Consider the following 12,630-nt stretch of genomic DNA (forward strand, 5'->3'; position numbering starts at 1 on the left):
AAAAGCCACACGTTTAAGTGATAACTGATGATCCAGAATAATATTCATGGTTGTGTTAGTATGAAAATGTCAAGTTGAATACGTGTTGAGTTAGATTATATTAACACAAATTAGTAAAAATGTTTATAAAGACTTAATATAATCTAACTCAACACGAATTCAACTTGACATTTTCATACTAAGTATATTTATGAACATTTTTACTAATTAATTCTTTAAACTGGCATGAATAATGAAAATCAGTCTTTTATAACACTTAATATTGTTCATCGATTTAAATTGATCATGAATAAAAATATTTTTAAATAAAAAAGTAAAAAGCGGATCAAAGCAAACTGGGGTCTCTCTCATATGTGCATCTATGATAAAACAGATTTATGTTGTGTTAAATGTAGCTTGTTTAAATACATAAAAAAAAACAGAAATCAATGTGGAAAAAAATAAATAATTAACGAAAAGCGTTTTACTATGTGTAGATAAATGTGCGAATCTATATATATTTACTTTAAATATATAGCAAAAGACTGTTTATAATGGTGGAAAAATAATTAGCAAAATCTCAAAGAGAGCGGTGGCTTTAGGGGTTTGAAATAAATGTGTGTATACTAATTGGTTCAATTAAGTTTAAATACACGTGCAGTCTACGTCGAAAACATTCGTAACAATATTACCTAAGAAATACGCATTTAATGAACAATTAGGATGTTATCACAAGTTGAGTTCTTCAGTAACGTAGCAGTAATATAAATTCAAAGAGCCTTGTTCAATTCAACATATAAATAAATGAAACAATAACCATTATTGGTATACATGCAAGCCTAACATGTGTTTTAACCCTTGGAACATAAAGCTAAAATCATATAGTGATCGTTGTAGTCTGATTCAAGATAATCTATGATTTAACATTAAAACACATTTTGCTATTTAAAACCAATGTTGTTCTAGGTAAAATGATCCTACATGAACAGACTTCATAATGACTTCCAATAAATGTAAACTAACACTGATCACCACTGATACTCTTACCTGGATGCCCGTTTTACAGCTAAATTCCCTTTTCTAGTACAACTTAAACACTTTTTTACCACGAGAGTGAGATTTCTCTGCAACGAAGCGGCTGCCACAAATCCTTCGGTATATATGCAGCCTTGTGGCAGAATTCGGTTAAGAAAGTAGGATTTGAGCTGCAATGAACGAAATGAAAGAAACGAGTAAAGTTGTTAGACGTTAGTGTTGTGGATCAATAATATATATATATCATCTGGGTGCACAAGATTGATCTCTTATCTTGCAAACCTTAAAGTATCTAATTATGTTAAAGTTGAAGTAAAACACGCATTGTTTGTACTTTTCACCAAATCGCCTGTGCGACGTTGTTGTCTGACGCATAATAAATTTATTTCATGTATACGTAAAAGGGATCGAATATTATTTATTTTTTAAAGTTTATTCAAGGGAGGCTTTCTTTTGGAATGCTGGATTCTTATTGCAACTTTATCAGTATGTTGTTTTCGTGAGAGCTGGTTGCAGGGATGCATGATAAACGCGTGTTTGTTCTGTGTCGAAATTAAATACATTAACCAACATACCTGTTCTTTGGGAGAATAATCTTTGTGTGGTTTGTCTAAGTAATTTGTAATTGATGACAATGTTTCAAGGTCATATTCACATGACATCTCTAAGCTAGGGGATTGGTATTAACAAGTTGTTTTTCTGAGTTACGGGATAGGTTTTTATTTTATTTTATTTTTATTTTTAAACAAAGTTAAGTAAAGTTTTCTGAAGATATATGAGCCGTAGTCCTTTCAATGTATGACTAAATATTAAGTGCAGTGTTCGAAATTCGCGGTAGCCCGATAGCCCGAGGCTACCAAATTTCAGCTGGGGCTACCGATTTTCCACAGAAACTAGCCCGACCGGGCTACCGTTTTTTCCTTGTGATTTAAAAACAAAACACCTGCCAATTAAACGTGTTACGCATCATGTTTTTTATACGCAAAGCTTTATTATTCAAGAATGCGTCCTTCGAGGCGACTGGAGTGACAACGGCGTAGTCGGATTCGCCGAAATTTACGATGATAAAAAAGCTAATTGCTCTGCTATTCAGGGCTCAAGCCATGTGCTCAATGTTTGTTTATTTAATCAATTAATATAAGCACATGTCAAAATTAATTGACGCCCAAAGTGACAAGTACTTATCGATCAGTTTCTAACCAGCAACAGTCAAACTCTATGACGTCATTTAAACTCCGCCCATTATGTAAATTAACGGATAAAGTCGGCAGTTTTTTACAACGATGGCTATGAAAATCAACAATGCTAAAATAGCAATATTAACATTGATATTTTGTTTATTTCATTTAAATATATTTTATTTATTAGCTAAAATAAAAAGAAAGATATTTAAGTTTTTAATGCGAACAGAACATAATCATTCTACAAAAGTTGTCTGAAATGCGGAGGAAACAGGTGCCCGCTTACTTCCTGACAAATTTAATCAAAGTGAAAGGAGAACTGTCGGATATACTTAACTCGTTGTCTGTGTACAGTACAGTAGGGTTCTACATGTTGTATTTTATACCTTTGAATAGCTTTGCCATTACTTTTTAAAGAACAATTATAGGAATAGGAATATTGGCAATATGAACATCCATATATTTTTGTTGTTACTTCTGAAACTTGAAAGTGAAACTGAAAGTTGAAAAGAGAAAAAGTCATTGCAAAATCGCTGGTGCGTATCGGATTTGACAAGGATGCATTGGATAACAGAACTTACAGTACATGCATAACTCTTTCCATTAAATAAATGATATGTTCAGAAAATATTTTTCTCTTTTTTCTCGTAATACCTTTTTGAAAACTTTATTAGTTAATGAACTTTTGATGACTACACTAATATAAGTATGACTATAATTTATTATTGACACATTGTTCAGATTGGGGAGCATTTATTGAAACTATATGAGCGTGCTAGATTAGATGATCGGACTCATTGCGGAATCGTAATTAAACTTCCAAAAATTATTCCGAACGAGTGAAATTTTTAAGTGTTTAAGTTTGGGCTAGTGAAATTATCTGGTAGCCCGAATGGGCTAGTGGATTCAAAGCCGAATTTCGTACACTGTAAGTGTCCTAAGATTTACATGCTGGACTCTTAATGATTTTTCACAAACACCCGATGCTCATTTAGCTGACTGAATACATTAATGAATAGATGAGTTCTACATAATGTGTGGTGAGTGGGAAGTGACGATTAAAATATAATACATTTACAATAGTATACGACGTTTCGAATATCCGTCTTTATTTTCACAGAGAAAGCTCATATCTTTAGGTTTACTTTTACTTGAAATAAATGGTAAATAATATTAAAAACAATTAACGAACACGATTTGAATATACATTTAATAATTTATCATTGTATTTCGTTGTGCGCTCATTCAGTAAAGTCCTTAACCGATAATCTGCAATTTTCCCCCCAAAAAGCGCAAACATCCATAGATTTTTAAAATTGCGGTCAAGGGTTCAGACTAAATGAGGAAGTTAAAAACAAAAAAGAACCGTTAGATATTTTGAATGTAATAAGGCTTTAATACATTGACGATTGGAAATGTCATGTTAAAGTTTCCTTGAATCAACTGTTAGACTTGTGATACACAACACTTCTATACGACTAGGGAACAAGCCTACTTGTGGGCTAGATACCTTCATGCTGCTTTCAGACAACTTACTGATTTGTGGGTCAGATACCTTCATGCCGCTTTCAGACAACTAACAGATATGTGGGTCGGATACCTTCATGCCGCTTTCAGACAAATAACTGAAATGTGGGTCAGATACCTTCATGTTGCTTTCAGACAACTTACTGATTTGTGGGTCAGATACCTTCATGCCGCTTTCAGACAACTTACTGATTTGAGGGTCAGATACCTTCATGCCGCTTTCAGACAACTTACTGATTTGTGGGTCAGATACCTTTATGCCGCTTTCAGACAACTTACTGATTTGTGGGTCAGATACCTTCATGCCGCTTTCAGACAACTTACTGATTTGTGGGTCAGATACCTTCATGCCGCTTTCAGACAACTTACTGATTTGTGGGTCAGATACCTTCATGCCGCTTTCAGACAACTTACTGATTTGTGGGTCAGATACCTTCATGCCGCTTTCAGACAACTTACTGATATGTGGGTCAGATACCTTCATGCGACTTTCAGACAACTTACTGATTTGTGGGTCAGATACCTTCATGCCGCTTTCAGACAACTAACTGATTTGTGGGTCAGATACCTTCATGCCGCTTTCAGACAACTAACTGATTTGTGGGTCAGATACCTTCATGCCGCTTTCAGACAACTAACTGATATGTGGGTCAGATACCTTCATGCCGCTTTCAGACAACTTACTGATTTGTGGGTCAGATACCTTCATGCCGCTTTCAGACAACTTACTGATATGCGGGTCAGATACCTTCATGCCGCTTTCAGACAACTTACTGATTTGCGGGTCAGATACCTTCATGCCGCTTTCAGACAACTTACTGATTTGTGGGTCAGATACCTTCATGCCGCTTTCAGACAACTAACTGATTTGTGGGTCGGCTACCTTCATGCGACTTTCAGACAATTTACTGATTTGTGGGTCAGATACCTTCATGCCGCTTTCAGACAACTTACTGATTTGTGGGTCAAATACCTTCATGTCGCTTTCAGACAACGTACTGATATGTGGGTCAGATACCTTCATGCCGCTTTCAGACAACTAACTGATTTGTGGTTCAGATACCTTCATGTCGCTTTCAGACAACTTACTGATTTGTGGGTCAGATACCTTCATGCCGCTTTCAGACAACTAACTGATTTGTGGGTCAGATACCTTTATGCGACTTTCAGACAACTTACTGATTTGTGGGTCAGATACCTTCATGCCGCTTTCAGACAACGTACTGATATGTGGGTCAGATACCTTCATGCCGCTTTCAGACAACTAACTGATTTGTGGGTCAGATACCTTCATGCCGCTTTCAGACAACTTACTGATATGTGGGTCAGATACCTTCATGCCGCTTTCAGACAACTTACTGATTTGTGGGTCATATACCTTCATGCCGCTTTCAGACAACTTACTGATTTGTGGGTCAGATACCTTCATGCCGCTTTCAGACAACTAACTGATTTGTGGGTCAGATACCTTCATGTTGCTTTCAGACAACTTACTGATATGTGGGTCAGATACCTTCATGCCGCTTTCAGACAACTAACTGATTTGTGGGTCAGATACCTTCATGCCGCTTTCAGACAACTTACTGATATGTGGGTCAGATACCTTTATGCCGCTTTCAGACAACTAACTGATTTGTGGGTCAGATACCTTCATGCCGCTTTCAGACAACTTACTGATATGTGGGTCACATACCTTTATGCCGCTTTCAGACAACTTACTGATTTGTGGGTCAGATACCTTCATGCCGCTTTCAGACAACTTACTGATATGTGGGTCAGATACCTTCATGCCGCTTTCAGACAACTTACTGATTTGTGGGTCAGATACCTTCATGCCGCTTTCAGACAACTTACTGATTTGTGGGTCAGATACCTTTATGCCGCTTTCAGACAAATAACTGATTTGAGGGTCAGATACCTTTATGCAGCTCTCAGATAAATAACTGGTATCAGGGTCGGGTACTTTGAAGCAGAACTCATATAATTAACTGATATGTGATGCCTTAATGGAGCATACAGGGAACTGGATAAATTGTAGATCGGCTGTCCTAATGGAGATTTTAAGGAAGAAGCTTAATTGGTCGAATTCTTCAATGGAGCATTCGGAGAACTAGACTATTTAGACTAGGTCATGTAATCGCCGATTGTGGTCATTGCCATGATGAAATGTATTTAAAAAGGTAATGTTCGCACCAATCCTCTTCTTGACCAATGATAAATTGTCTTTTAATTTGTCATTTGATATGACGCGGTGTAAAGATTATTTTTAGAATATTTTTGGCAAAGGCTGTGAACATTATCCAGTTGTTGGAAATGTGATCGAGTTCATAGTCTAAAAAATAAAATCCTAAAAAATACATAACACACAGCGTCTGATTAATTGACCTATTAGTAGCCATTTCGAATCAGGTTAAAGATGTTAAAATGGATTCCTACATTGACATATTCAAGAACGTCTGTTTTATTTTTAGGTCAAGTTCAAACCTCGATTTCTTTTTCGAAAAAGCCACACCATAGTGATAACTAATGATCCGGCAGAATAGTATTCATGATATTGTTAGTATAACCTAACTCAACAAGAATTAAACTTGACATTTCCATACTTAGTCTTTATAAACAGTTTTACTAATTGATTCTTTAAACTGCCATGTGCATCTATGATAAAAAAGATTAATGTTCGGAATGTGTTAAATGTAGCTTGTTTAAATACATAAAAAAGACACAAATCAATGTGAATTTTTTTTAACGAAAAGCGTTTTACTATGTATAGATAAATTTGCGAATATATATATTTACTTTAAATATATAGCAATAGACTGTTTATGATGGAGGAAAAATAATTCGCAAAATCTCAAAGAGGGCGGTGGCTTAGTGGTTTGAAATAAATGTGTGTGTACTAATTGGTTCAATTAAGTTAAAATGCACGTGCAGTCTACGTAAACATTCCTAACAATATTACCTAAGAAATACGCATTTAATGAACAATTAGGATGTTATCACAAGTTGAGTTCTTCAGTTACGTAGCAGTAATAATAATTCAAAGAACCTTGTTCAATTCAACATATAAATAAATGAAAAAATAACCATGAGTGTTATGCATGCAAGCCTAACATGTGTTCTAACCCTTTGGAACATATAGCTAAAATCATATAGTGATCGTTGTAGTGGAATTCAAGATAATCTATGATTTTACATTAACACACTTTGCTATTTATAACCTATGTAATTCCAGGTAAAATGAGCCTAAATGAACAAACTGCATAATGACTTCCAATAAATGTAAACTAACACTGATCATCATTGATGTATTACCTGGATACCCGTTTTACAGCTAAATTCCTTTTTCTAGTACAACTTAAACACTTTTTTTATCACGAGAGTGAGATTTCTCTGCAACGAAGCGGCTGCCACATATCCTTCCGTATATATGCAGCCTTGTGGCAGAATTCGGTTAAGAAAGTAGGATTTGAGCTGCAATGAACGAAACGAAAGAAAGAGTAAAGTTGTTAGAAGTTAGTGTTGTGGATAATCAATATATATATCATCTGGGTGCACAAGATTGATCTGTTAACTTGCTAACCTAAAAGTATCCATTTATGTAAAAGTTGAAGTAAACACGCATTGTTTGTACTTTTCACCAAATCGCCTGTGCGACGTTGTTTACTGACGCGTAATAAATTTATTTCATGTAGACGTAAAAGGGATCGAATATTATTTAATTTTTAAAGTTTATTCAAGGGAGGCTTTCTTTTGGAATGCTGAATTCTTATTGCAACTTTATCAGTATGTTGTTTTCGTGAGAGCTGGTTGCAGGGATGCATGATAAACGCGTGTTTGTTCTGTGTCGAAATTAAATACATTAACCAACATACCTGTTCTTTGGGAGAATAATCTTTGTGTGGTTTGTCTTAGTAAATTGTAATTGATGTTTCAAGGTCATATTCACATGACATCTCTAAGCTAGGGGATTGGTATTAACAAGTTGTTTTTCTGAGTTACGAGATAGGTTTTTATTTTATTTTATTTTTATTTTTAAACAAAGTTAAGTAAAGTTTTCTTATGGTATATGAGCCGTAGCCCTTTCAATGTAAGACTAAATGTTAAGTGTCCTAAGATTTACATGCTGGACTCTTAATGATTTTTCACAAACACCCGATGCTCATTTAGCTGACTGAATACATTAATGAATAGATGAGTTCTACATAATGTGTGATGAGTGGGAAGTGACGATTAAAATATAATACATTGCATTTACAATAGTATACGACGTTTCGAATATCCGTCTTTATTTTCACAGAAAAAACTCATATCTTTAGGTTTACTTTTGCTTGAAATAAATGGTAAATAATATTAAAAACAATTAACGAACACGATTTGAATATACATTTAATAATTTATCATTGTATTTCGTTGTTGCACTCATTCAGTAAAGTTCTTAACCGATAATCTGCAAATATTCCCAAAAAAGCGCAAACATCCATAGATTTTTAAAATTGCGGTCAAGAGTTCAGATTAAATGAGGAAGTTAAAAACAAAAAAAGAACCGTTAGATATTTTGAATGTAATAAGGCTTTAATACATTGACGATTGGAAACGTCATGTTAAAGTTTCCTTGAATCAACTGTTGTAATACACAAAACTTCTATACGACTAGGGAACAAGCCTACTTGTGGGCTAGATACCTTAATGCCGCTTTCAGACAACTAACAGATATGTGGGTCGGATACCTTAATGCCGCTTTCAGACAACTAACTGATTTGTGGGTCAGATACCTTCATGTTGCTTTCAGACAACTAACTGATTTGTGGGTCAAATACCTTCATGTTGCTTTTAGACAACTAACTGATTTGTGGGTCAGATACCTTCATGCCGCTTTCAGACAACTAACTGATTTGTGGGTCAGATACCTTCATGCCGCTTTCAGACAACTAACTGATTTGTGGGTCAGATACCTTCATGCCGCAGACAACTAACTGATTTGTGAGTCAGTTACCTTCATGTTGCTTTTAGACAACTAACTGATTTGTGGGTCAGATATCTTTATGCTGCTTTCAGACAACTAACAGATTTGTGGATCAGATACCTTCATGTTGCTTTCAGACATTTAACAGATTTGTGGGTCAGATACCTTCATGCCGCAGACAACTAACTGAATTGTGGGTCAGATACCTTCATGTTACTTTCAGACAACTAACAGATATGTGGGTCGGATACCTTCATGCCGCTTTCAGACAACTAACTGATTTGTGGGTCAGATACCTTCATGCCGCTTTCAGACAACTAACTGATATGTAGGTCAGATACCTTCATGCCGCTTTCAGACAACTAACTGATATGTGGATCGGATACCTTTATGCCGCTTTCAGACAACTAATTGATTTGTGGGTCGAATACCTTCATGTAGCTTTCAGACAAATAACCTTCATGTTGCTTTCAGACAACTAACTGATATGTGGGTCAGATACCTTCATGCTGCTTTCAGACAACTAACTGATATGTGGGTCGGATACCTTCATGTTGCTTACAGACAACTAACTGATATGTGGGTCAGATACCTTCATGCTGCTTTCAGAGAAATAAATGAAATGTGGGTCGGATATCTTCATGTTGCTTACAGACAACTAACTGATATGTGGGTCAGACACCTTCATGTCGCTTTCAGACAACTTACTGATAAGTGGGTCATATACCTTCATGTAGCTTTCAGACAAATCACCTTCATGTTGCTTTCAGACAACTAACTGATATATGGGTCAGATACCGTCATGCTGCTTTCAGACAACTAACTGATATTTGGGTCGGATATCTTCATGTTGCTTACAGACAACTAACTGATATGTGGGTCAGACACCTTCATGTCGCTTTCAGACAACGTACTGATATGTGGGTCATATACCTTCATGCCGCTTTCAGACAACGTATTGATATGATGGTCAGAGACCTTCATGCCACTTTCACTCAACTTAATGATTTGTGGGTCAGATACCTGCATGCCGCTTTCAGACAACTTACTGATTTGTGGGTCAGATACCTGCATGCCGCTTTCAGACAACTTACTGATTTGTGAGTCAGATACCTTCATGACGCTTTCAGACAACTTACTGATTTGTGGGTCAGATACCTTCATGACGCTTTCAGACAACTTACTGATATGAGGGTCAAATACCTTCATGTCGCTTTCAGACAAATAACTGACATGTGGGTCAGATACCTTCATGCCGCTTTCAGACAAATAACTGAAATGTGGGTCAGATACCTTTATGCCGCTTTCAGACAAATAACTGAAATGTGGGTTATATATGTTCATGTCGCTTTCAGACAACTTACTGATTTATGGGTCAGATACCTTCATGACGCTTTCAGACAACTTACTGATATGAGGGTCAAATACCTTCATGCCGCTTTCAGACAAATAACTGACATGTGGGTCAGACACCTTCATGTCGCTTTCAGACAAATAACATATATGTGGGTCAGATACCTTTATGTTGCTTTCAGACAACTTACTGATATGTGGGTCAGATACCTTCATGCCGCTTTCAGACAACTAACTGATTTGTGGGTCAGATACCTTCATGCCTCTTTCAGACAACGTACTGATATGTGGGTCGGCTACCTTCATGCGACTTTCAGACAATTTACTGATAGGTACGTCAGATACCTTCATGCCGCGTTCAGACAACTTACCGATTTGTGGGTTAGATACCTTCATGCCTCTTTCAGACAACGTACTGATTTGTGGGTCAGAGACCTTCATGACGCTTTCAGACAATTTACTGATATGTAGGTCAGATATCTTCATGCCGCTTTCAGACAACTAACTGATATGTGGGTCAGATACCTTCATCTTTCTTTCAGGCAAATAACAGATATGTGGGTCGGATACCTTCATGACGCTTTCAGACAATTTACTGATATGTAGGTCAGATACCTTCATGCCGCTTTCAGACAACTAACTGATATGTGGGTCAGATACCTTCATCTTTCTTTCAGGCAAATAACAGATATGTGGGTCAGATAACTTCATGTCGCTTTCAGACAACTTATTAATATGTGGGTCAGATACCTTCATGCTGCTTTCAGACAACTTACTGATTTGTTGGTCGGATACCTTCATGCCGCTTTCAGACAAATAACTGAAATGTGGGTCAGACACCTTGATGCAGCTTTCAGACAAATAACTGAAATGTGGGTCAGATACCTTCATGTTGCTTTCAGACCACTTACCGTAATGTGGGTCAGATACATTCATGCCGCTTTCAGACAACTTACTGATTTGTGGGTCAGATACCTTCATGCCGCTTTCACTCAACTAACTGATATGTGGGTCAGATACCTTCATGCCGCTTTCACTCAACTAACTGATATGTGGGTCAGATACCTTCATGCCGCTTTCACTCAACTAACTGATTTGCGGGTCAGATACCTTCATGCCGCTTTCAGACAACTTACTGATTTGAGGGTCAGATACCTTCATGCCGCTTTCAGACAACTAACTGATATGTGGGTCAGATACCTTCATGCCGCTTTTACACAACTAACTGATATGTGGGTCAGATACCTTCATGCCGCTTTCAGACAACTAACTGATATGTGGGTCAGATACCTTCATGCCGCTTTCAGACAACTAACTGATATGTGGGTCAGATACCTTCATGCCGCTTTCAGACAACTAACTGATATGTGGGTCAGATACCTTCATGATGCTTTCAGACAAGTAACTGATGTGAGGGTCAGATACCTTCCTGCCGATTTCAGACAATTAACTGATATGTGGGTCAGATACCTTCATGCCGCTTTCAGACTATTAACTAATATGTGGGTCAGATACCTTCATGCCGCTTTCAGACAACTAACTGATATGTGGGTCAGATACCTTCATGCCGCTTTCAGACAACTTACTGATTTTGGGTCAGAAACCTTCATGTTGCTTTCAGACAACTAACTGATATGTGGGTCAGATACTTTGTTGCCGCTTTCAGACAACGTACTGATATGTGTGTCACATACCTTGATGCCGCTTTCAGACAATCAACTTATTTGTGGGTCAGATACCTTTATGCCGCTTTCAGAGAAATAACTGATTTGAGGGTCAGATACCTTCATGAAGCTTTCAGATAACTTACTGATATCAGGGTCGGGTACCTTCATGCAGACTCATATAACTTACTGATATGTGGGTCGGATGCCTCAAGCTGAAGCATTTTGACAAGCAGTCAGATATATCTTACCTGTGGGTCGAGCGCTTTAATGGATCAGTCAGAGATATCTTACCTGTGGGTCGAACGCTTTAATAAAACAGTCAGAGATATCTTACCTGTGGGTCGAGCGCTTTAATGGAGCTGTACAAGACAAAGCTTACCTATGTGCTGAGCGCTTCACTGTAGCCGTCAAAGATCACGCTTATTTGTGGGTGGGATGTTCTTATGGAGCTTTTAATGAAATGTGTGGGTCGAATGCCTTAATAGAGCTGTTGGTGAACAGGTTAAGTTGGGGTCGAATGACTCAATAACACTTTCAGGGAACAAGCTTACATGTTGGTCGTCTACCTCAATAGCGTTAAAAGTTGAGGGTGTTGGTGTGGACAAATAATATATATATATATATCATCTGGCTGCACATGATCATTTTAAGTATATTCATATTAAAGGCACATACTCTCAACATTAATGTAAGACAAGGTATTTGTGGTAAGTGTTAAATATTCCTGTTTCTTTCGTTTTCGATGTAAAAAGTGTTTAATGCATTGGAACGGTAAATTATCAGACTGTACTTTATCTGTTGACATCATCTCATAATATAACATAACAAATGGAGTCATTTACATGTGTTTTCTAAGATGACTTCTTCTAATTGTTATTGTGCTAATGACAAATTAACATTAACATAAAATAACATTTATGGGCAT

At 36.8% G+C, this 12,630-nt stretch overlaps 1 protein-coding gene across 3 annotated transcripts in view; it reads right to left on the minus strand.

Annotated features, from left to right (window-relative positions):
* The window catches only part of LOC128222009 (RB1-inducible coiled-coil protein 1-like), a 52,223-nt gene that overhangs the window by 4,952 nt on the left and 34,641 nt on the right, over window positions 1-12,630 (minus strand). The window contains exon 1 of one of the 3 annotated variants that reach the window (XM_052930742.1): window positions 7,035-7,152. The exons of 1 other annotated variant lie outside the window; for it this stretch is intronic. The gene's annotated coding sequence lies outside the window, so the exon portion shown is untranslated. Of the gene's footprint in view, window positions 1-1,026; window positions 1,118-7,034; window positions 7,153-12,630 lie in introns of those variants that run through there. One more of the 3 variants, XM_052930741.1, reaches the window with a different exon arrangement.

This window comes from Mya arenaria, chromosome 16, assembly GCF_026914265.1.
Source record: "Mya arenaria isolate MELC-2E11 chromosome 16, ASM2691426v1".
Classification (NCBI taxonomy): Eukaryota; Metazoa; Mollusca; class Bivalvia; order Myida; family Myidae; genus Mya; species Mya arenaria.